Raw genomic sequence first — 22,742 nt, 5'->3', positions numbered from 1 at the left:
CAGAAGACCTAAGCAGGAAGTGTAATTTTACAATAATGTGTTTTGTGTTCATTCTGTAACAAGTGATGTTAGTTGTGCCATGGAATGCATTCATTGTGTTCAATCCTTATCTGACAGCATGACTAACCAAAGTAATGTTATGATATCAGTTAAGTTGATAAAACCCTGTGAAGACAGTGTGGATGCAGCATTTGATGAAATTGAAAATGATCTTTGGGGTGAAGTGTCTGACAACAGAGAGGACGATTCAGATTTTGGGTGTCCTTACAATAAAATTGAGTCTGATCAGTGGGAAGGTAACTATTTGATTGAATCAGGTAGCCCAATTTGTGGTATATCTGAACAATTTAGAGGCATGATCAAGTATAGCAAGAATTTTGTGAAAATGTCCATTGTATGCATAAAGATAAGAGGAGCTACTGGGAAGCAAAGCAAATTGGTAAAATCTCAGATACTGTTAATTTTTTCGTATGGAAGATACAATCTTTGAACATGGATACACAATGGTCCCTGGTCTGGAAGAAAATATGCACTATGTTTGCAGATTCATATGACCATATAATTCTGTTTTGTTGTCAGAAATGTAGTACATAAGATGATGTGATTCCTAAGGTTCTGTCTCACCTACTGACTGAGTTTAAATCTATGACACACCATATTTGCACCATATTTCATACAACTATATAACAATTTTTGTAATAGAATTGTGCTTTAGAATTTGATACACATATGCCATAATACTAAATGAGTAGATCCTTTTACAGGTTTGAAATGGGACAATGCCATTATCTATGTAATAGTATGAGGGCTATCCACAAAGTACATTACGTCTTGGAATTAAAAATGCCACTCGTGAAGTTCTCAAATCTTTTAAATGGGAGTTGTTTTCTCATCTGCCGTACAGTCCTGACCTGGCACCGAGCGACTTCCACTTATTCCCGGCAATGAAGAAGTGGTTGGCTATGCAGTGTTTTGATGATGATGCACAGCTTCAAGAAGAGGTAACCACGTGGTTGAAGGCACAGGCGGCCGAATTTTATGACGAAGGAATTTCCAAGCTCGTCCACCGCTACGACAAGTGCCTTAATTTGAATGGCAACTATGTAGAAAATTAGTATTTAAGTGTGGCTTTCATCTCTATATAATAAAAAAAATTTCCAATACTTTATTTATTTATTTCTAATTCCAAAACGTAATGTACTTTGTGGATAGCCCTCGTAACTTCTTATATTTTGTTCTGTAAAAATTAGGAATAGTATCTTAATACACTCCTGAAAATGGAAAAAAGAACACATTGACACCGGTGTGTCAGACCCACCATACTTGCTCCGGACACTGCGAGAGGGCTGTACAAGCAATGATCACACGCACGGCACAGCGGACACACCAGGAACCGCGGTGTTGGCCGTCGAATGGCGCTAGCTGCGCAGCATTTGTGCACCGCCGCCGTCAGTGTCAACCAGTTTGCCATGGCATACGGAGCTCCATCGCAGTCTTTAACACTGGTAGCATGCCGCGACAGCGTGGACGTGAACCGTATGTGCAGTTGACGGACTTTGAGCGAGGGCGTATAGTGGGCATGCGGGAGGCCGGGTGGACATACCGCCGAATTGCTCAACACATGGGGCGTGAGGTCTCCACAGTACATCGATGTTGTCGCCAGTGGTCGGCGGAAGGTGCACGTGCCCGTCGACCTGGGACTGGACCGCAGCGACGCATGGATGCACGCCAAGACCGTAGGATCCTACGCAGTGCCGTAGGGGACCGCACCGCCACTTCCCAGCAAATTAGGGACACTGTTGCTCCTGGGGTATCGGTGAGGACCATTCGCAACTGTCTCCATGAAGCTGGGCTACGGTCCCGCACACCGTTAGGCCGTCTTCCGCTCACGCCCCAACATCGTGCAGCCCGCCTCCAGTGGTGTCGCGACAGGCGTGAATGGAGGGACGAATGGAGACGTGTCGTCTTTAGCGATGAGAGTTGCTTCTGCCTTGGTGCCAATGATGGTCGTATGCGTGTTTGGCGCCGTGCAGATGAGCGCCACAATCAGGACTGCATACGACCAAGGCACACAGGGCCAACACCCGGCATCATGGTGTGGGGAGCGATCTCCTACACTGGCCGTACACCACTGGTGATCGTCGAGGGGACACTGAATAGTGCATGGTACATCCAAACCGTCATCGAACCCATCGTTCTACCATTCCTAGACCGGCAAGGGAACTTGCTGTTCCAACAGGACAATGCACGTCCGCATGTATCCCGTGCCACCCAACGTGCTCTAGAAGGTGTAAGTCAACTACCCTGGCCAGCAAGATCTCCGGATCTGTCCCCCATTGAGCATGTTTGGGACTGGATGAAGCGTCGTCTCACGCGGTCTGCACGTCCAGCACGAACGCTGGTCCAACTGAGGCGCCAGGTGGAAATGGCATGGCAAGCCGTTCCACAGGACTACATCCAGCATCTCTACGATCGTCTCCATGGGAGAATAGCAGCCTGCATTGCTGCGAAAGGTGGATATACACTGTACTAGTGCCGACATTGTGCATGCTCTGTTGCCTGTGTCTATGTGCCTGTGGTTCTGTCAGTGTGATCATGTGATGTATCTGACCCCAGGAATGTGTCAATAAAGTTTCCCCTTCCTGGGACAATGAATTCACGGTGTTCTTATTTCAATTTCCAGGAGTGTATATCTGTGCAAATCATCTTACTAGTTCATTTTTTCATTGCATTTATCTCTGTTTACTAAAGTTTCATATGTGACCACTTTTTAATCCAGTCTGATGTAAACCTTGTGTATTTGTTTTTATTCTTTTTTTTTCAATATAAATAAGCAGAGCGTATGCCATGTGATGTGACGGAGGTGTTGAACAGCATATTTAATACACAAAGCAATGTTGCAGGATTTGATGTGAATGATAAACAGAAAGTTGCCTATCCACTGGAGCATGTGATGAGAAATCTAGGGAGGAAATTGAAAGATGTGGGTGGATCCACTCCCACACTGTTGTATGGCTGCCCCCTTGCTGGTCCAATTGACTTACAGGAGATCATTGGTGATGGGTAAGGTACTCAAGCATCTGTCACCTACATCAGTGTTGACAGATTTGTAAATTGTTAGCCAAGAAATTATCCTATATGAGTAATTCATGGAACTATTTGTTTAGAAAAGTTGTCACTGGCATGGGCAGTGTTATTCTATATCAATGTATGTTTTTTCAGGTAGGGAAATTAACTTCCCAATACTTTATGTAACTTAAAATCAATCTGTATTTTTTATCATTGTAAATTAATCTTCCAGGACTGTATGTAAGTAGGTTAGTTTGTATGAACAATTATCAAATAGTGTGGAAGAGATTTATGAGTGTAGACAGTATAACAAGTTTTATATGGTTCTGATTTCACACACTGATCTTGGTCCTCAAGCTTCTCAATATGTCATCATTCAAAGCTATTTATGAGTCTCAGTATTTATCCTGAGTACTGCAGTATTGTATCTCATTGGAGTTTGAGTTGTGGGAAAACTGATGCTTAACTCTGGTTTGGGTATCCCTGGTCATCGTGACTGTGTGTGTGTGTGTGTGTGTGTGTGTACTCAAGGAGAGCATGCAACAATTGATGGAAGCTAGATGCTTCCTGTAATTACTCTTTACATATGACTGAACTTATTCAGATGATTATCAACTTTATTCCCTTTTGTTGTGTTGAAACATTGCTGGTGTGCACTGGGTGTGTTTTCGATTCATGGGTTGGTCCCCACATCATAAGCTTAGGCTCTAATATTTTTTCATTATTTTCTCCTATCAAGAGTCAACATATCCTTAAATACTGTGTTTTATGTGGCTGATTGATTTCGTGTTTGTATTGAGTATATTGTTCTTATCTGTACCTGTTATTGTGAGTTTTTCGAGTTGGCTCACTCTTCATACACTTAGGATCTGAAAGTTTTCTCTCTTCTTTTGACGATTTTGAAGGTGTGACTTTACAGATGTAGAACTGTAATTTGAAATTCTAGTAATTTACATTGCCTCTGCACTTATTTCTATACTTTACTGTTGTAATGTTGTAGTTTTGACTTTGTATCATTTGTCTTGTGGCAGAATGTTCCACACATATGAAAATCTGAATGTCATTTCCTGATAAATCTATAAATTATGACTTGTATAATAGATATTTTTCTTATGTTTTCTGTAATACATTATGTATCAGATACTTCTAGACATCTGTATTCTATCTTACGGCACCATTTTGTACAGCATTTCACAAATCTTATTGTATGAAATGACAATTAAATCAAGGCCCTAAGCTGCTGACAGACGTTGATAAACATCAATGGGGACAGTTGAAAATGTATGTCCCGACCAGAACTTGAACCTGGGATCTCCTGCTTACACAGCAGATGCTCTATCCATCTGAGCCACCAAGGACACAGAGGATAATGCGACAGCAGAGATTTATCCCTTGCACATTCCCCGTGAGACCCACATTCCTAACTTAATGTCCACACACTACATTCATAGTGCCCCTGCCCATTACACTCATTACTCATGGCATACAATCTTACCAAGCCCCATATGAGTTTGGGCAATATGTGTGCATCCAAACAGAAGAAGGTCAATGGCCAGTTAGCCTTAACTATATGAAGATGGTATCTGTTCTTTCGGAGATGTCCGAAAGAACAGAAACCGTCTTCATATAATCTTACAGTATGTGACAAAATATTGTAAACACACTGTTTCTAAATTTTATGAGGGAGATATTGTAAAGGAACACCCTCCTCTAGCATTACTTTTTCTCAACAGAAGTAGTCGATACCAGAACCAATTTTTGAATTTTGGACAGGTCATTGTGTTTTCTTATTATCCAGACATAGAATGTTGTATTTTCTCCCCTGTATAGGGTACCAGCCTGTCAACTGTTTAGCTGAAAAATTTCATATAATTTTATGTACAATATATTATGTTTCAAGCTAAAAAATATGAAATTGGATTAATTACATTGATTCGTAACACTTCCAGGGATTTTTCTTGTTGGGAGGACTGGCATGAGGCTCACTCAGCCTTGTGAGGCCAACTGAGGAACTACACCACCAGTTGTAGTGGTTTCAAGGTTAAGAAACCTGTCAATAACTGGGAGAGAAGTATGCTGACCACATGACCCTCCATACTACATCTGAAGATGTCATTCGCAGAGGATGACATGATGGTCAGTTGGGACTGATTAGCTGATCTATGACCAGAATGCAGAACTAAATACTTTTATAAAGTTTGAAAAAATTACTCATCTTGTTTGTTTCATGGGGATTATAGAAAGCAAAAATTAACTCAAATTATCTCACATTTTTTAAATATAAGAAATGAATGAATGCACTGTGGGGGATATTGTAAGATCTATCACATGCATCCCGCGGGTGGCGGATGGGGAATGCCATCAGCGATGATGGATTGGTTAGAATATCCAATATGGACCTGTGGACCAATAAGCGGTCCAATTTCTGGGAGCTTGATAATACTGAATCACACTCTCTTCAGGGGACATAATTATGTGGTGCTCAGGCCAGTGTAACAGGGTAATGACTTCAATTATGGATAATAAGAACAGTGTACCTATGGAAGTGGAAGCTTTCCGAGTAGGAAAGATACAGTTGGCAACAGGTCTGAAGGTTGTGAGGAGGCAGCCCCTCCATTGGGCCTTCCTGGTGACAGGCTTGTACCCTATACAGGGGAGAAAATACAACATTCTATATCTGCATAATAAGAAAACACAACTGGAGGGATCAATGGGAAATGGGACTAAGTGTCAAATTAAGAACAAACAATTTGAGATTCTGATAGGAAAAGAAACTGAAATTGATATAGTGGTCATAAGGGAAACACAAAAAAATGCAGGATACAGTAGGATTAGAAGATTATATGATGATATAGAGTGATTTTTCTGAAAATATCTAGAAGAGCCTGCTGTGGAATAGCAATTTTAATCAATAGTAAACTGAAAAATAAGGTAATAGGTTGTAACCACATAAAGGAAAAATCTGTCACAGCCTAACTTAAAACAGCCAGTGGATATCTTAAGGTGATAGGTGTTTATGCCCCAGAATAAGGAAGGAAAGAACACGCAACTCTATGGGTTGATAACATGATACATTTTTGGGCAAATTCAGGACTCTGTTTGAAATAATAACTCAATATTGTCTTAGGATTGAGCACTGTCTGGTTTACACCTAAGCATCTAATCTCCCTGTCAATTAATATAACTCATGATCCTCCAGTCTTTGTTGAGAAGTTAAGTAAAATGATAAAAGGTTGTATCCATTTTGATAGCTAATTGTAGGCTACACCAAAGAATTTATATTTTATGACTAATGATTCACTCAGCCAGTTAAGACATACAAATAAATGAAATGAGGGCCCTAAAAATATTTGTTGAAGCTTGAAATAAAAACAAAAATAAATAATTTCAGTAAAGATTATGTACGGGCATATCTGAGTGGTAGCAGATGCTCCTAAAAATCAACTAAATATGTGTTTCATGAAAAGCCAAGTCCCATTCCACTAAGCAGTTCACAAAAAATTCACCATAGAGATTAATGCATCTACGAGGTGTGACAATAAAGTACTGGGAGTGGTTTTCTTTGCGAGATGTGGCAACCCTGCAGGCTTACATAGGCGCAATATCTTTGACCTTTGTCTATAAGCTGCTTCTAGTCCAAGTGGCATATCGATGCAACTGCTCAGTCATGAGTTGTGCTGTAATAAGTTAACACATGTTTGTGTCTCTCGTCACGGAAATGGAACCGCATAATATTGCGCAATGGTGTGCCATTTCTTTTTGCGTTAAATTGGGTGAAAATGCGACGACAACTTACAGTAAGCTTCAGAAGGCTTTTGGAAAGGAGGTTATGTCAAGAGCTCAAGTTTTTCATTGGTATAAAATGTTTAGTGAAGGCAGAAAGAATGTTGAAGATGAAGACCACAGTGGAAGACCATCAACCTCATGGACGGATGTCAACTTGGCCAGGGTGCATGAACTCGTACAATCTGATTGACGCTTATCCATGAAAATTATTGCAGAAGAACTGAACATCAATCAAGAAATGGTTTGTCTAATAATAACTGAAGATCTTGGTATGAGAAAGATTTGTGCAAAAATCACGATAATGCGCCATCCCATACTGCCCTGTCAGTACAGCAATTTTTAACCTCAAAACAAATTTCATTACTACCATAGCCACTTTATTCACCAGATATTGCTCTGTGTGACTTTTTTCTACTTCCAAGAGTCAAAATGGTTGTCAAGGGGCACGATTTTCAGACAACACAAGATGTCCAAAATGCTGTGATGAGGGTCTTTGAGACTATTACAGAAGATGAGTTCTTGAAATGTTATCATCAATGGCAGAAGCACTGGAAGAAGTGTGTGCAATCAGAAGGGAACTACTTTGAAGGAGACAGCACTAAATTGACTAAACTGTAAGCAACATTTGTTTTCACGTCAGTCTCATTACTTCATTGTCACACCTCGTAAATGTACATAATCACATGTAAATTCTAACGGTTTAACCAGAAACAAGCCTAAGATGCAATTGAAATAATTCAGTGTCCAAAGCTCCATGTTGCCAGATGCTTGTGGAATGTTAGCATCCCGACTGGCTAGCAGATATTAAGCTGAACTTAGCCCAAAATCCTTAAAAGGTTTAACGAAAGATCAAACATTCACCTGGTCATTTACTGCTCTGAAACTAATATTTTACAAATTCTAAACCACACTAACAGCTCAACTGCCTGGTGTAGAATGATATGGAGTGGCTGTTTACGAACCCTTGTAAGCCCTTGTTAAGCCCATCAATGTTTACAGTGATCACAAAGTATACAAAATGGGCCATAATTTAATACAAATACAAGTCACCAATAAAAAAATATATGTGCAAAGAAGTGTCTCTCTCTGCCAGTCCACAACACATGACACACATTGTCCTAAGTCTAACAGTTAATTTAAATATGTGCAAAATGATCAACATTATTCACAAAGATAATGTCATTAATACATGATTGACAATTAAGATGGCCTGCTCAATCAAAGAATCTCTTTGTGCTATACTTACTGGTGGTATCAAAGTTTACATGTATGCTACCACTTTCAACTGACATTCATCTTTATTACAAATCAAATGAAATGTAATTAATTTAAAAAATGTCATTTAAAAATACACATAAGGTGCATTGTTACATAGGGAAAGGTTCAAGGAATGTCATGCTGCTTTCACTTCCTGTGTAATCGAGGGGATATGATGTTCTGACACATTTTCATAATTAAAAGGACATACAACATGGTATAATTCAATAAATAAAATATGTACAGATGTGTGACCTTTAGTGAACATATATTAATGTTGAAGATTATTTGAATCATTCAAGAGTAATTAATTTATAACTGACATAACATCTGTACTTTTTATAAGTAATTGTTACTAAATTGGCAAAACATGCACCTCAGAGCTGTGATTACACTGATGTGTGTATATTTATAATATGATGAGTCTGTGAATTACTACATATTTCAAAGTATTTACTAGTTACCATTGTCTGCCAGTTGGCTCAGTGTGCAATGTTTAAAGCCATTGCCTCCTTCACATGCTGGCCAACACAGCTAACTTTTCACTCTCTCCACCAGCGCCAGGGAAGCCCATTGCTTTCATACTGCTTATTGGCAGACAGTGGACAGCTGAGCTTGGTTACTGTGGCTGTCAGCCCATCAGCCATGTCAAACTTTCAATTTTGATGATTCTCCCCCAGATGATAGTTCACCAGCAAGCTTGTCATCTTACAAGGAGACAAAAATATTTATGATGTCCTAAGGAAAGAAGTAGACAAAATAAATTAGAACGATCACAATATTCAGGGATTTAAATGCAACAATTCGTAAGCAATCAGTAGCAGAAGTAGTTGGCACCTCTCGAGAGTAAAAAAATAATGATAAAGGACAAGAGTTAAAGTAGTCTGTGACATGTACACTACTAAAAATTAAAATTGCTACACCATGAAGAGGACGTGTTACAGACGCGAAATTAAACCGACAGGAAGAAGATGCTGTGATATGCAAATGATTAGCATTTCAGAGCATTCACACAGTGTTGGTGCCGGTGGCGACACCTACAATGTGCTGACATGAGGAAAGTTTCCAGCCGATTTCTCATACCCAAACAGCAGTTGACAGGCGTTGCCTGCTGAAACGTTGTTGTGATGCCTCGTGTAAGGAGGAGAAATGTGTACCATCATGTCACCGACTTTGATAAAAGTCGTATTATAGCCTATCGCGATTGCGGTTTATCATATCGCGACATTGCTGATAGTGTTAGTCGAGATCTAATGACTGTTAGCAAAATATGGAATTGGTGGGTTCAGGAGGGTAATATGGAACGCCGTGCTGGATCCCAACGGCCTCTTATCACTAGCAGTCAAGATGACAGGCATCTTATCCACATGGCTGTAACGGATCGTGCAGCCACGTCTCGATCCCTGAGTCAACAGATGGGGCCATTTGTAAGACAACAACCATGTCCGTTAACAGTTGGACGACGGATGAATCCAGGTTCTGTTTACAGCATCGTGATGGTCGCATCCATGTTTGGCGACATCGTGGTGAAGGCACATGGGAAGCATGTATTAGCCATCGCCAAACTGATGTATCACCCAGCGTGATGGTATGGGGTGCCATTGGTTACACGTCTCGCTCACCTCTTGTTCGCATTGACGGCACTTTGAACAGTGAACGTTACATTTCAGATGTGTTACGACCCGTGGCTCTACCCTTCCTTCGATCCCTGCGAAACCCTGCATTTCAGCAGGATAACGCACGATTGTATGTTGCAGGTCCTGTACGGGCCTTTCTGGATACAGAAGATGTTCGACTGCTGCCATGGCCAGCATATTCTCCAGATCTCTCACCAACTGAAAACGTCTGGTTAATGGTGGCCGAGCAACTGGCTCGTCACAATACGCTTGATGAACTGTGGGATCGTGTTGAAGCTGCATGGGCGGCTGTACCTGTACACGCCATCCAAGCTCTGTTTGACTCAATGCCCAGGCGTATCAAGGCCGTTATTACGGCCAGAGGCGGTTGTTCTGGGTACTGATTTCTCAGGATCTATGCACCCAAATTGTGTGAAAATGTAATCACATGTCAGTTCTAGTACAATATATTTGTCCAATGAATACCCGTTTGTTATCTGCATTTCTTCTAGGTGTAGCAATTTTAATAGCCAGTAGTGTAATTATTTAAAAAAATGCAAGTCATTCTTCTGTAAAATCGATATACATAAATTGCTATTTGGGGAGCAAAATAACTGATGATAGTCGAAGTAGAGAAGATGTAAAATGTAGACTGGCAATGGCAAGGAAAGCGTTTCTGAAGAAGAGAAACTTGTTAACATAGAGTATTGATTTAAGTGTCAGGATGTCGTTTCTGAAAGTATTCGTATGGAAGTGAAACATGGACGATAAATAGTTTAGACAAGAAGAGAACAGAAGCTTTCGAAATGTGGTGCTACAGAAGAATGCTTAAGATTAGATGGGTCAATCACATAACTAATGAGGAGGTATTGAATAGAATTGGGGGAGAAGAGGATTTTGTGGCTCAACTTGACGAGAAGAAGTGATCTGTTGGTAGGACATGTTCTGAGGCATCAAGGGATCACCAATTTTGTAAGGGAGGGCAGCGTGGAGGGTAAAAATCGTAGAGGGAGACCAAGAGATGAATACAGAAAGCAGATTCAGAGGGATGTAGGTTGCAGTAGGTACTGGGAGACGAAGAAGCTTGCACAGGATAGAGTAGCATGGAGAGCTGCATCAAACCAGTCTCAGGACTGAAGACCACAACAACAACGACAACATAAATAAATTGGTTGGATGGAGGATTGCAGTCCACTATAGGTTACTTGATGTTAACTTAGAAATGGGAAAGCAAGTACAAGATAGAAGATTTACAGAGAAAAAGACATGTATTCTGATTATTTCTTGCTTGTGCGAACTATAACAAGAACGTATTTTAGACAAATCAATGTTTTTAAAATTTTTGCCATCCTATCTCAAACTCGTGAGGGGGATGGACAGATAAGTTTTTTCCCCAGTCCGGAAATATCGTAGATCAGAGCTGCTGCCATGCTCAGCAATGATATACGAAGCGGACCAACTCATAGCACATCAAGCAGCCCATCACCCACATGCCACTGCTGGCTTCATACAAGTTTCAATGCCAAAGCTTGTAACTGCAGACCACCATGTCATTGCCTATATTGATTTAACGGCCTGAAGTCTGCACATCACGCAGTTTATATCTTACGAATTGCACAACAGGAAGCCTTGATCATGTGAACATGGATTCTGACACGAGTGTGCTCCCTCACATACTGGATTCTCCACCTTCTGACACATTGCTGACTGCCTTACAAGCCGCTAAGTTTGGCGAACGAGGTTCACGAAACTGCTACTGCCACTGTCGACTTGGCACCCAATCTACAACTGCACTGTGTTTTCCTTTGCGCCACAGTCGCTGAAATGGTCATTGGAGCTGATTTCATGGCTCTCCATGAGTTGGTTCCCGATCTCGCCCACCGCACGATCACGCACATCTCCACTGAATTATAACCTAGGGATTTCTGCCCGCTAAAGGCGGTGAAAACAGCACCTACTTCGCCACCTACAGACATTGCAGTGGACTCACTCTCTCCAAGTCTACACACGCTGGCGGAATAAGTGGATTTCTTATTCCAGTTGCGATATTTGGAACAATTACATACGGACAGCCTGGCTGAGCGTTTGACTGCAACAGGAGAATGACACCCTGCGTAATTACATAGGAACAGTGGGAGCCGCGCTGGCCGCTGTGCGCAACGTTGTTGCAAGCTACGACTTTAAGCATTGCCTTACTTAAAAAACAAAAAAAAACACATCCGAACAGGTCATAAAGGCCCAACGGTACCGAACGGCCGCCTTGTCATCCTCACTCACATGCGTCACTGGATGTGGATGTGGAGGGGCATGTGGTCAGTACACCGCTCTCCCGCCGCATGTGTTTATCAGACCGAAGCCGCTACTTCTCAATCAGGTAGCTCCTCAGTTTGCCTCACAAGGGCTAGTTGCCGTATTTACCCGTGCTAATATACCTGAGATAGCTACGCTCTGTCGAATATGGCTGAAAAGTGATTGTCTAAAGTAGGCTACTTTAAATGATGTTGACCACAAGAGGTTTGCAGTCCATATACGAGGTGCATTCAAGTTCTAAGGCCTCCGATTTTTTTTCTAATTAACTACTCACCCGAAATCGATGAAACTGGCGTTACTTCTCGACGTAATCGACTTGCAGACGTACACATTTTTCACAACGCTGACGCCATGATTCCATGGCAACGGCGAAGGCTTCTTTAGGAGTCTGTTTTGACCACTGGAAAATCGCTGAGGCAATAGCAGCACGGCTGGTGAATGTGCGGCCACAGAGAGTGTCTTTCATTGTTGTAAAAAGCCAAAAGTCACTAGGAGCCAGGTCAGGTGAGTAGGGAGCATGAGGAACCACTTCAAAGTTGTTATCACGAAGAAACTGTTGCGTAACGTTAGCTCGATGTGCGGGTGCGTTGTCTTGATGAAACAGCACACGAACAGACCTTCCCAGACGTTTTTGTTGCAGTTAAAGAAGGAATTTGTTCTTCTTCAAAACATTTTCGTAGGATGCGCCTGTTACCGTAGTGCCCTTTGGAACGCAATGGGTAAGGATTACGCCCTCGCTGTCCCAGAACATGGACACCATCATTTTTTCAGCACTGGCGGTTACCCGAAATTTTTTTGGTGGCGGTGAATCTGTGTGCTTCCATTGAGCTGACTAGCGCTTTGTTTCTGGATTGAAAAATGGCATCCACGTCTCATCCATTGTCACATCCGACGAAAAGAAAGTCCCATTCGTGCTGTCGGTGCGCGTCAACATTGCTTGGCAACATACCACACGGGCAGCCGTGTGGTCGTCCGTCAGCATTCGTGGCACCCACCTGGATGACACTTTTCGCATTTTCAGGTCGTCATGCAGGATTGTGTGCACAGAACCCACAGAAATGCCAACTTTGTAGGCAATCTGTTCAACAGTCATTCGGCGATCCCCCAAAACAATTCTCTCCACTTTCTCGACCATGTCGTCAGACCAGCTTATGTGAGCCCGAGGTTGTTTTGGTTTGTTGTCACACGATGGTCTGCCTTCATTAAACTTTCGCACCCACGAACACACTTTCGACACATCCATAACTCCATCACCACATGTCTCCTTCAACTGTCGATGAATTTCAATTGGTTTCACACCACGCAAATTCAGAAAACGAATGATTGCACGCTGTTCAAGTAAGGAAAACGTCGCCATTTTAAGTATTTAAAACAGTTCTCATTCTCGCCGCTGGTGCTAAAATTCCATCTGACGTACGGTGCTGCCATCTCTGGGACATATTGACAATGAACGCGGCCTCATTTTAAAACAATGCGCATGTTTCTATGTCTTTCCAGTCTCGAGAAAAAAAATCGGAGGCCTTAGAACTTGAATGCACTTCGTACTTTAATTGCACTTTGTTGTTAAATAACCTACTGCTTATGCCAGATAGAGTCCCATTTACTATAGTTTATGCACAGATAAATAGCTAACCGTGCACTACAGTAGCCGATCGATAACGTGACTGTTGGAGTGCAGTAAGCTAACATTGAAGCGACAAAAGTTAATGTGCGACAGAATTTAATTAACATAATCATTTATTAATGTTCTTAAATAACTTTCCTTTCAAGTAGATAATAGATTCACAGTGAAAACGATGTGCGCAGTAAATATCATTTGGAAATGACACCGTTCATAGCCTCATCCTATTGTCACAGTAGTCATTGCTGAAGATGAACAAGGTTCTTAAGATTCATTGACAGTTCACAGTAAATCGTTGAAAAATACTGACCATATAAACTCTTGCACATGGAATTTAGATGAAGCGAGACATAATTTACACCTTTATTCTCTACTCAGTCGTGTGTAGTTCACTGTCCAATAATTTTGGGCGTAGATCTTGCTCGTTTCATAACTTTGCATAGATTGACTAAAATGGCTCCAAGAAGCCTCTTTTCTTATAAGATACAATAATTAAGACTACTTTCAGTTATTGTTGTTTGCTGTCTTTTTACGAATTATAATTAAAGATTATGCTTCAAGCAAATTATTAGTAAGGAAAGATTCTTCTAATTGTGGACTTTTAGATATAACCGTAATTGTTATTAAATTCTGCTGCTTATTTTTCAAAATATGGTATTCTATTTCAATAACAATTTTTAATTATAAATGCTAATAAATCTGAAACTCAATGAGTGCAAAATTTGTTAACATATATCTAGCATTAGCTGCATAAAAAGCTATAATTATTTATTTGTGTTTTTCCTCTACTCTGTCTGAAAGTTAGTTCAAATGGGTTCAAATGGCTCTGAGCACTATGCGACTTAACTTCTAAGGTCATCAGTCGCCTAGAACTTAGAACTAATTAAACCTAACTAACCTAAGGACATCACACACATCCATGCCCGAGGGAGGATTCGAATCTGCGACCGTAGCGATCGCTCGGTTCCAGACTGTGGCACCCAGAACTGCACGGCCACTCCGGCTGGCTTGAAAGTTGGTTACTGGGTATAAATTTACTTGTAAACAATGATAACGAACTTTTGTTCTACTAGTATCTTGCAGTTAGCACAGTTTTTATGTAAATTTATACACCAATGAATTCTAATTAATTAAATGAATGTACTGGCTAATAAAGTCAAGTTAGGTAAGTCCTGAGTTAATGTTCAAGATCTAATTTCTTGCAGACTCCCCAAACACTGCTATAGCCGTACCTGCACTCGCCCAGACAGAGTTTCAGTACGATGGGAGGCCATGCACCAGTTGCGAGTGACGTTCCACCTTCTTCGATCCCGTTATACTTCGCTGTTACTGACGGTACACACTACGACATCATAGCACTCCCGGAGTCCAACACGGCAGAAAGCGCACTCCTTGGCTCCTGATCGCCTTAGTCTATCCAACTGACAGCCTCTGGACGTCTCCGATCCGTCTCATACATAAAGAAGGACGCTACTTTCTGGCTGTGTGGGGATTACAGGCACCATAACGTACAGACTATTCCAGACACTTATCTGGATCAAAACATCCAAGACTTCACTGATCTCCTGGGGAACCCACTGCCTTTAGTGTAATAGACTGACGGATGGCATACTTATAGACCCCAGTGCACACTGAGGACGTCGCCAAAACTGCTACCATTCAGGCTGAGTTTTTATGAAATCCTTACAGTTTAAGAAATGCTGCTCATACCTGACAGAGATTCATCGATGGCATACTTGGCGGTATTGATCAGTATTATGTCTACTTGGACGACATACTAGTATTTCTGTGTTCTGTAGATGAACGCAAACCACACTTCAAACAAGTTTTCGAGGCTATTTGACTTAAGACTTTTACATTTACTCATTGAACGCTGATAAAGGAAGCTATAAAGTCTGTGCTGGTTTAGAAGACCTTAGGGGTCATTTCTATATAAAAAAAGAGCAAGAAATGTATGTGACAGAGAGGAGAGGAGAGGAGAGAGGTACAATTGTTTTAAACACGATTTACAAAATGCACCCCAAATATTAGGCAATCGCTTGAGAGCAATAGCAGATGTATGCCTGGGAGAAGAAGAATATGGATTTAGGAAGGGACACTTTGCGATTCGTAATTATTTTTATTATCAAAAGAATCTGAGCAGAAAAACAGCTTGAAGTTAGTCTGGAAATGAGTGTTGCTTTTATTTACTTCGAAAAAGCTTTTGACTTGGTCATTAGAAACAGACTGTGGACAGTAATGGAAGAAGGCGTATCCCATACATCACAGATAATCAAAAATTTAAATGGAGGTCCAAAAAATAATTATAAACATGTTGTTGTTGTTGTTGTGGTCTTCAGTCCTGAGACTGGTTTGATGCAGCTCTCCATGCTACTCTATCCTGTGCAAGCTTTTTCATCTCACAGTACCTACTGCAACCTACATCCTTCTGAATCTGCTTAGTGTATTCATCTCTTGGTCTCCCTCTACGATTTTTACCCTCCACGCTGCCCTCCAATACTAAATTGGTGATCCCTTGATGCCTCAGAACGTGTCCTACCAACCGATCCCTTCTTCTGGTCAAGTTGTGCCACAAACTTCTCTTCTCCCCAATCCTATTCAATACTTCCTCATTAGTTATGTTATCTACCCACATAATCTTCAGCATTCTTCTGTAGCACCACATTTCGAAAGCTTCTATTCTCTTCTTGTCCAAACTATTTATCGTCCATGTTTCACTTCCATACATGGCTACACTCCATACGAATACTTTCAGAAATGACTTCCTGACACTTAAATCAATACTGGATGTTAACAAATTTCTCTTCTTCAGAAACGCTTTCCTTGCCATTGCCAGCCTACATTTTATATCCTCTCTACTTCGACCATCATCAGTTATTTTGCTCCCCAAATAGCAAAACTCCTTTACTACTGTAAGTGCCTCATTTCCTAAACTAATTCCCTCAGCATCACCCGACTTAATTAGACTACATTCTATTATCCTTGTTTTGCTTTTGTTGATGTTCATCTTATATCCTCCTTTCAAGACACTGTCCATTCCATTCAACTGCTCTTCCAAGTCCTTTGCTGTCTCTGACAGAATTACAATGTCATCGGCGAACCTCAAAGTTTTTATTTCTTCTCCATGAATTTTAATACCTTCTCCGAATTTTTCTTTTGTTTCCTTTACTGCTTGCTCAATATACAGATTGAACAACATCGGGGAGAGGCTACAACCCTGTCTTACTCCCTTCCCAACCACTGCTTCCCTTTCATGTCCCTCGACTCTTATAACTGCCATCTGGTTTCTGTACAAATTGTAAATAGCCTTTAGCTCCCTGTATTTTACCCCTGCCACCTTCAGAATTTGAAAGAGTGTATTCCAGTCAACATTGTCAAAAGCTTTCTCTAAGTCTACAAATGCTAGAAACGTATTATAAACATAGGCAGCTCAAAAAAAACACAGAAGAGATACCGTAATAGTAAATCAAGGCGTCAGACAAGGATGTAAACTGCACTGACGCTCTTTAATATCTATATTAAGATTCTCATAAGAAAATGGAAGAATGAAGTACATGAAGGTATATATCAGAAAAGAAGTTATCATGTGAGTGCTATGCTATTTGCAAATGATGAATTCTTAATACATAGCAAGGAAGGATATCCACAACATCTGATGTGCAGATTTGATGAACCAGGAAGACACTGCTACAATCTGAAAGTATTCACCGCTAAAACTGAAAAATCTTCAGTTTTTGTTATTTGGGGCACGATGTCATCTTAAATAAAGATAATGATGTACGTAATACTCAATAAATGTCAGCACATGTGTGGAACTGTAAATAAACTTCAATTTCATTCCTATTTTGAAATTTTCTTTCACTTCTGCCATCGACGCACAAGTTAGACAATGGTAGCAATAAAATTCAGTCTCCCCTGCACCATTTTTAACACCAGCTTTTACTTCTTCGGTTTATCATTTGTTTTTGTAGGACCTTTCGTTTTCGTACTTTTCCTGGTTACTCTTAGAATTTCTAGTGTCTTATTCTCCATGGCCTTACTCTGGCTGGTGACGAGTATTTCTCTAGGTCTTTACTGACTTTAATTGTTCAACGAAATTGCATGCTTTTCAATGGATTGAAAGACCTATGTTGCCGCTGAGCCAAGTTCTTTTATCCGCCTGCAACTGCTAAAAATGCGTATTTAAAAAGGGATACGGGAATTATCGGGAAAACGTTTATTCATTGATGACAGTAGTGTTTAATCTGCTGGTATTGGCTTGCATAGTTCATTAATACTGAACGATATGCGTAAATGAGCATGTTATATTTTAACACCTACCGGTATAAATCACTGCTGCACAAGCGATACAAGACCCTCGTAAGCAAAAATCTTACGGATTTTCACAAATCATGATGCACGGCAAAATGCGATTGTCACTGCGATGGTGGCACAACATTTAGAGAACCGACACTGTTATCAAAAGAGGGCACCTATCTACGCTGTCGGTACCGCAACACGAAATTTTGTAGGGGTGTTTTTACATATGAAAATTAATGTCTACTCAAATTTCAAGCCAGTCGCATAAGAGTGTCGCTAGTAGCTCCACTATGAAGATGCGAATCATGTTTGCTTTAAATACACTCTGTAGCCGTTGTCAGTGTTAGTTAGCAGTGAGCCTGCATGTGGTGAGCTGGTATTAGTCCAGAATGCCTTTAAGGTGACAAAGACACCATTATCAACATCTCACTGAGTTTGAACGAGGTCGTGTAATGGGCTATGACAAGCAGAACGTTCCTTCTCGGACACTCCAGCGGTGGTCACGGGAATATACGGTCACAAGAAGACCGGGCTCTGGAAGACATTTGTTTCGGAGTATGGCTCTGCCTTACCATACTGCACCTGCAGCAGCAATCTGAGCAGCAGTTGGCACCACAGTGATACAACGAACTGTTACAAATCGGTTACTTCAAGGACAGATCTGAGCCAGACGCCCTGTAACGTGCGTTACACTGATCCCAAATCACCGCCGTTTGCGTCTTCAGTGATGTCAAGCAAGAGCTCATTGGAGGGCAGGGTAGATGAATGTTGTGTTTTCTGATGAAAGGTGATTCTGCCACGGTGCCAGTGATGGCCGTGTGTTGGTTACCAGGAGACTAGCTGAGGACCTGCAACCAACCAGTCTGCATGCTAGACACACTGGACCTACACCTGGCATTATAGTCCGATTTCGTGTGACAGTGGGAACACTCTTGTGATTATCCCACGCACCCTGAATGCAAATTTGTACGTCAGTATATTGATTTGACCTGTTGTGCTGCCATTCATGAACAGCATTCCATGGGATGTTTTCCAACAGGATAACGCTCGCCCACATATCGCTGTTGTAGCCCAACATGCTCTACAAAGTGTTGAAAAATTGCCGTGGCTTGCTCAATCATATGATCTACCTCCAGTCTAGCACTATGGGACATCACTGAACGACAACTCCGGCGTCGTCCGAAACCAGCATTAACCGTCCCTGTACTGACTCACTAAGCGTCACAGTCATGGAACTCTATCCCACGAACTGAGATCCAGCACCTGTACAATATACGGCATGCACGTTTGCATGGTTACATTCAACATTCCGGCGGTTACACCAGTTATTAAAGTACCAGCATTTCACATTTGCAATGGCTTATCTCGCACCTTTGATCTTGCAATATTAGTCACTTAAATACACTACAGGCCATTAGAATTGCTTCATCAAGAATAAATGCATATGATAAACGGGAATTCATTGGACAAATATATTATACTAGAACTGACATGTGATTACATTTTCACGCAGTTTGGGTGCATAGATCCTGAGAAATCAGTACCCAGAACAACCACCTCTGGCCGTAATAACGGCCTTGATACGCCTAGGCATTGAGTCAAAGAGAGCTTGGATGGCGTGTACATGTACAGCTGCCCATGTAGCTTCAACACGGTACCACAGTTCATCAAGAGTAGTGACTGGCGTATTGTGATGACGCAGTTGCTCGGCCACCACTGACCGGACGTTTTCAGTTGGTGAGAGATCTGGAGAATGCGCTGGCCAGGGCAACAATCGAACATTTTCTGTATCCAGAAAGGCCCGTACAGGACCTGCAACATCTGGTCGTACATTATCCTGCTGAAACGTATGGTTTCGTAGGGACAGAATGATGGGTAGAGCCACCGGTCGTAACACATCTGAAATGTAACGTCCACTGCTCAAAGTGCCTTCAATGCGAACAAGAGGTGACCGAGCCGTGTAACCAATGGCACCCCATACCATCACACTGGATGATACGCCAGTATGGCGATGGCGAATGCACGCTTCCAATGTGCGTTCGCCGCGATGTCGCCAAACACGGATGCGACTATCATGATGCTGTAAACAGAACCTGGATTCATCCGAAAAAATGACGTTTTGCCATTCGTGCACCCAGGTTCGTCGTTGAGTACACTATCGCAGGCGCTCCTGACTGTGACGCAGCGTCAAGGGTAAGCGAAGCCATGGTCTCCGAGTTGACAGTCCATGCTGCTGCAAACGTCGTCGAACTGTTCGTTCAGATGGTTGTTGTCTTGCAAACGTCCCCATCTGTTGACTCAGGGATCGAGACGTGGCTGCACGATCCGTTACAGCCATGCGGATAAGATGCCTGTCATCTCGACTGCTAGTGATACGAGGCCGTTGGGATCCAGCACGGCGTTCTGTATTACCCTCCTGAACCTACCGATTCCATATTTTGTTAACAGTCATTGGATCTCGACCAACGCGAGCAGCAATGTCGCGATACGATAAACCGCAATCGCGATAGGCTACAATCCGACCTTTATCAAAGTCTGAAACGTGATGGTATGCATTTCTCCTCGTTACACGAGGCATTACAACAACGTTTCACCAGGCTACACCGGTCAACTGCTGTTTGGGTATGAGAAATCGGTTGGAAACTTTCCTCATGTCAGCACGTTGTAGGTGTCGCCCCCGGTGCCAACCTTGTGTGAATGCTCTGAAAAGCTAATCATTTGCATATCACAGCATCTTCTTCCTGTCGGTTAAATTTATCGTCTGTAGACCGTCATCTTCGTGGTTTAGCCATTTTAATGGCCAGTAGTGTATCTTACCTAGACAAATGTATCCCCATTATTTTATTACTCTACATTGATTATTTTTTGGTGCTGCGATTTTTTCCCGCATACATGTAGCTGGCAACTTTGACCATCTATGTAAGATACAGCACCAGTTCTGATATTTTGGGGTGGTCCTACGAAATTAAAAAGGACGACAAAAAATAAATAGCTTCTAACATGCGAAAGCTGCATAAAAGGATGACAGTGGTCGGCCAACATGCTGTAAAGTTTCCTGTGCCAACTTTTAAATCCCTCCAACAGCTGAGGCTTCAGTCTCTCCACACACACAGTTTCTGTATAGTGTGTTTTGTTGATTGGTTGTTTGGTTTGAGGAGGAAAGGGACCAAACAGCGTGGTTATCAGTCCCAGAGTGTTTTGTGGAGGTAGAGTTTTTAGAGTTCATTCAATTTCATCTCAATTATTAAGTGCACTGAGCAGTGGAAGACAAAGTGAAGAAAAATATCAGAACACTTTCGTAGCATTTGTGGACATAAGGAATGCTTATGATTATGATCTCATTCTTTAGAAGATTGGACCTGAAATACAAAGTCAAACGAATAATCCTCAACATCTACAACACACAGGGACATAATTATGGCTTATCACCACTATTTTTAAGCATGCGCGTCGAGGAAACAGTGTATGAAGTGAGAGGGGAATGAAAATGTAAGGGGAACAGACATCAGCGCTTAATGACCAGTGTGTGCCTAGTAAGAGGGTTACGGACGGAAAAAAGACCCACCGTGGTTTTGATAGCAAAATGCGGAAAATGTTAGTGAAACAGAAATCGTTGCACTCTAGTTTCAGAAAAGAACACAGAAATGTTAGTTGTTAATAGTTAGTAGAAATTTGTTCATCTAACAAAAAGTTCGATGCTCGAAGCACATGCCAACTTCCACCGTCATACATTAGCGAAAGATCTTGCTGAGAGTCTGAGAAAATTATGGTGATACGTAAGATTACTAACCGGGTCGAAGGTTTGTGTTACATACCGTAGCTCGTCGTCCAGTTTGGTGCGGCAATAGAAGCACCAAAAAGAAAACTTAAGCTTAAAATTTCGCCCTTAAAAAATCATTCACGCTGGAGGATAGTAGAGACATACCATTGCTTGATCGTCTCACAAACTCCAATGTAAGGACATAGAAATAAACATCCCTGACGTTGAGAAGCAGCTGAAGCAGCTAAAAACATATTAAGTTGCCAGGTCTAGATGGAATCCTAATTCGGTTCAACAGAGAAAACTCTTCGGCATTAGGCGTTTTTGCCTAGTGGAAGGTCCCAAGTGACTGAAACAAAAAGCGCAGGTGACTCCTATATGACAGAAGGGTAAAAGAACAATCTCGGATAATTACAGACCAATATGACTAACGTCTGTTTTCTGCAGAATTATTGAGCACATTCTACACTCCTGGAAATGGAAAAAAGAACACATTGACACCGGTGTGTCAGACCCCCCATACTTGCTCCGGACACTGCGAGAGGGCTGTACAAGCAATGATCACACGCACGGCACAGCGGACACACCAGGAACCGCAGTGTTGGCCGTCGAATGGCGCTAGCTGCGCAGCATTTGTGCACCGCCGCCGTCAGTGTCAGCCAGTTTGCCGTGGCGTACGGAGCTCCATCGCAGTCTTTAACACTGGTAGCATGCCGCGACAGCGTGGACGTGAACCGTATGTGCAGTTGATGGACTTTGAGCGAGGGCGTATAGTGGGCATGCGGGAGGCCGGGTGGACGTACCGCCGAATTGCTCAACACGTGGGGCGTGAGGTCTCCACAGTACATCGATGTTGTCGCCAGTGGTCGGCGGAAGGTGCACGTGCCCGTCGACCTGGGACCGGACCGCAGCGACGCACGGATGCACGCCAAGACCGTAGGATCCTACGCAGTGCCGTAGGGGACCGCACCGGCACTTCCCAGCATATTAGGGACACTGTTGCTCCTGGGGTATCGGCGAGGAC

Source organism: Schistocerca piceifrons, chromosome 7 (genome assembly GCF_021461385.2).
Source record: "Schistocerca piceifrons isolate TAMUIC-IGC-003096 chromosome 7, iqSchPice1.1, whole genome shotgun sequence".
In the NCBI taxonomy this organism is placed as follows: Eukaryota; Metazoa; Arthropoda; class Insecta; order Orthoptera; family Acrididae; genus Schistocerca; species Schistocerca piceifrons.
Note: the sequence above shows the minus strand (reverse complement) of the source record.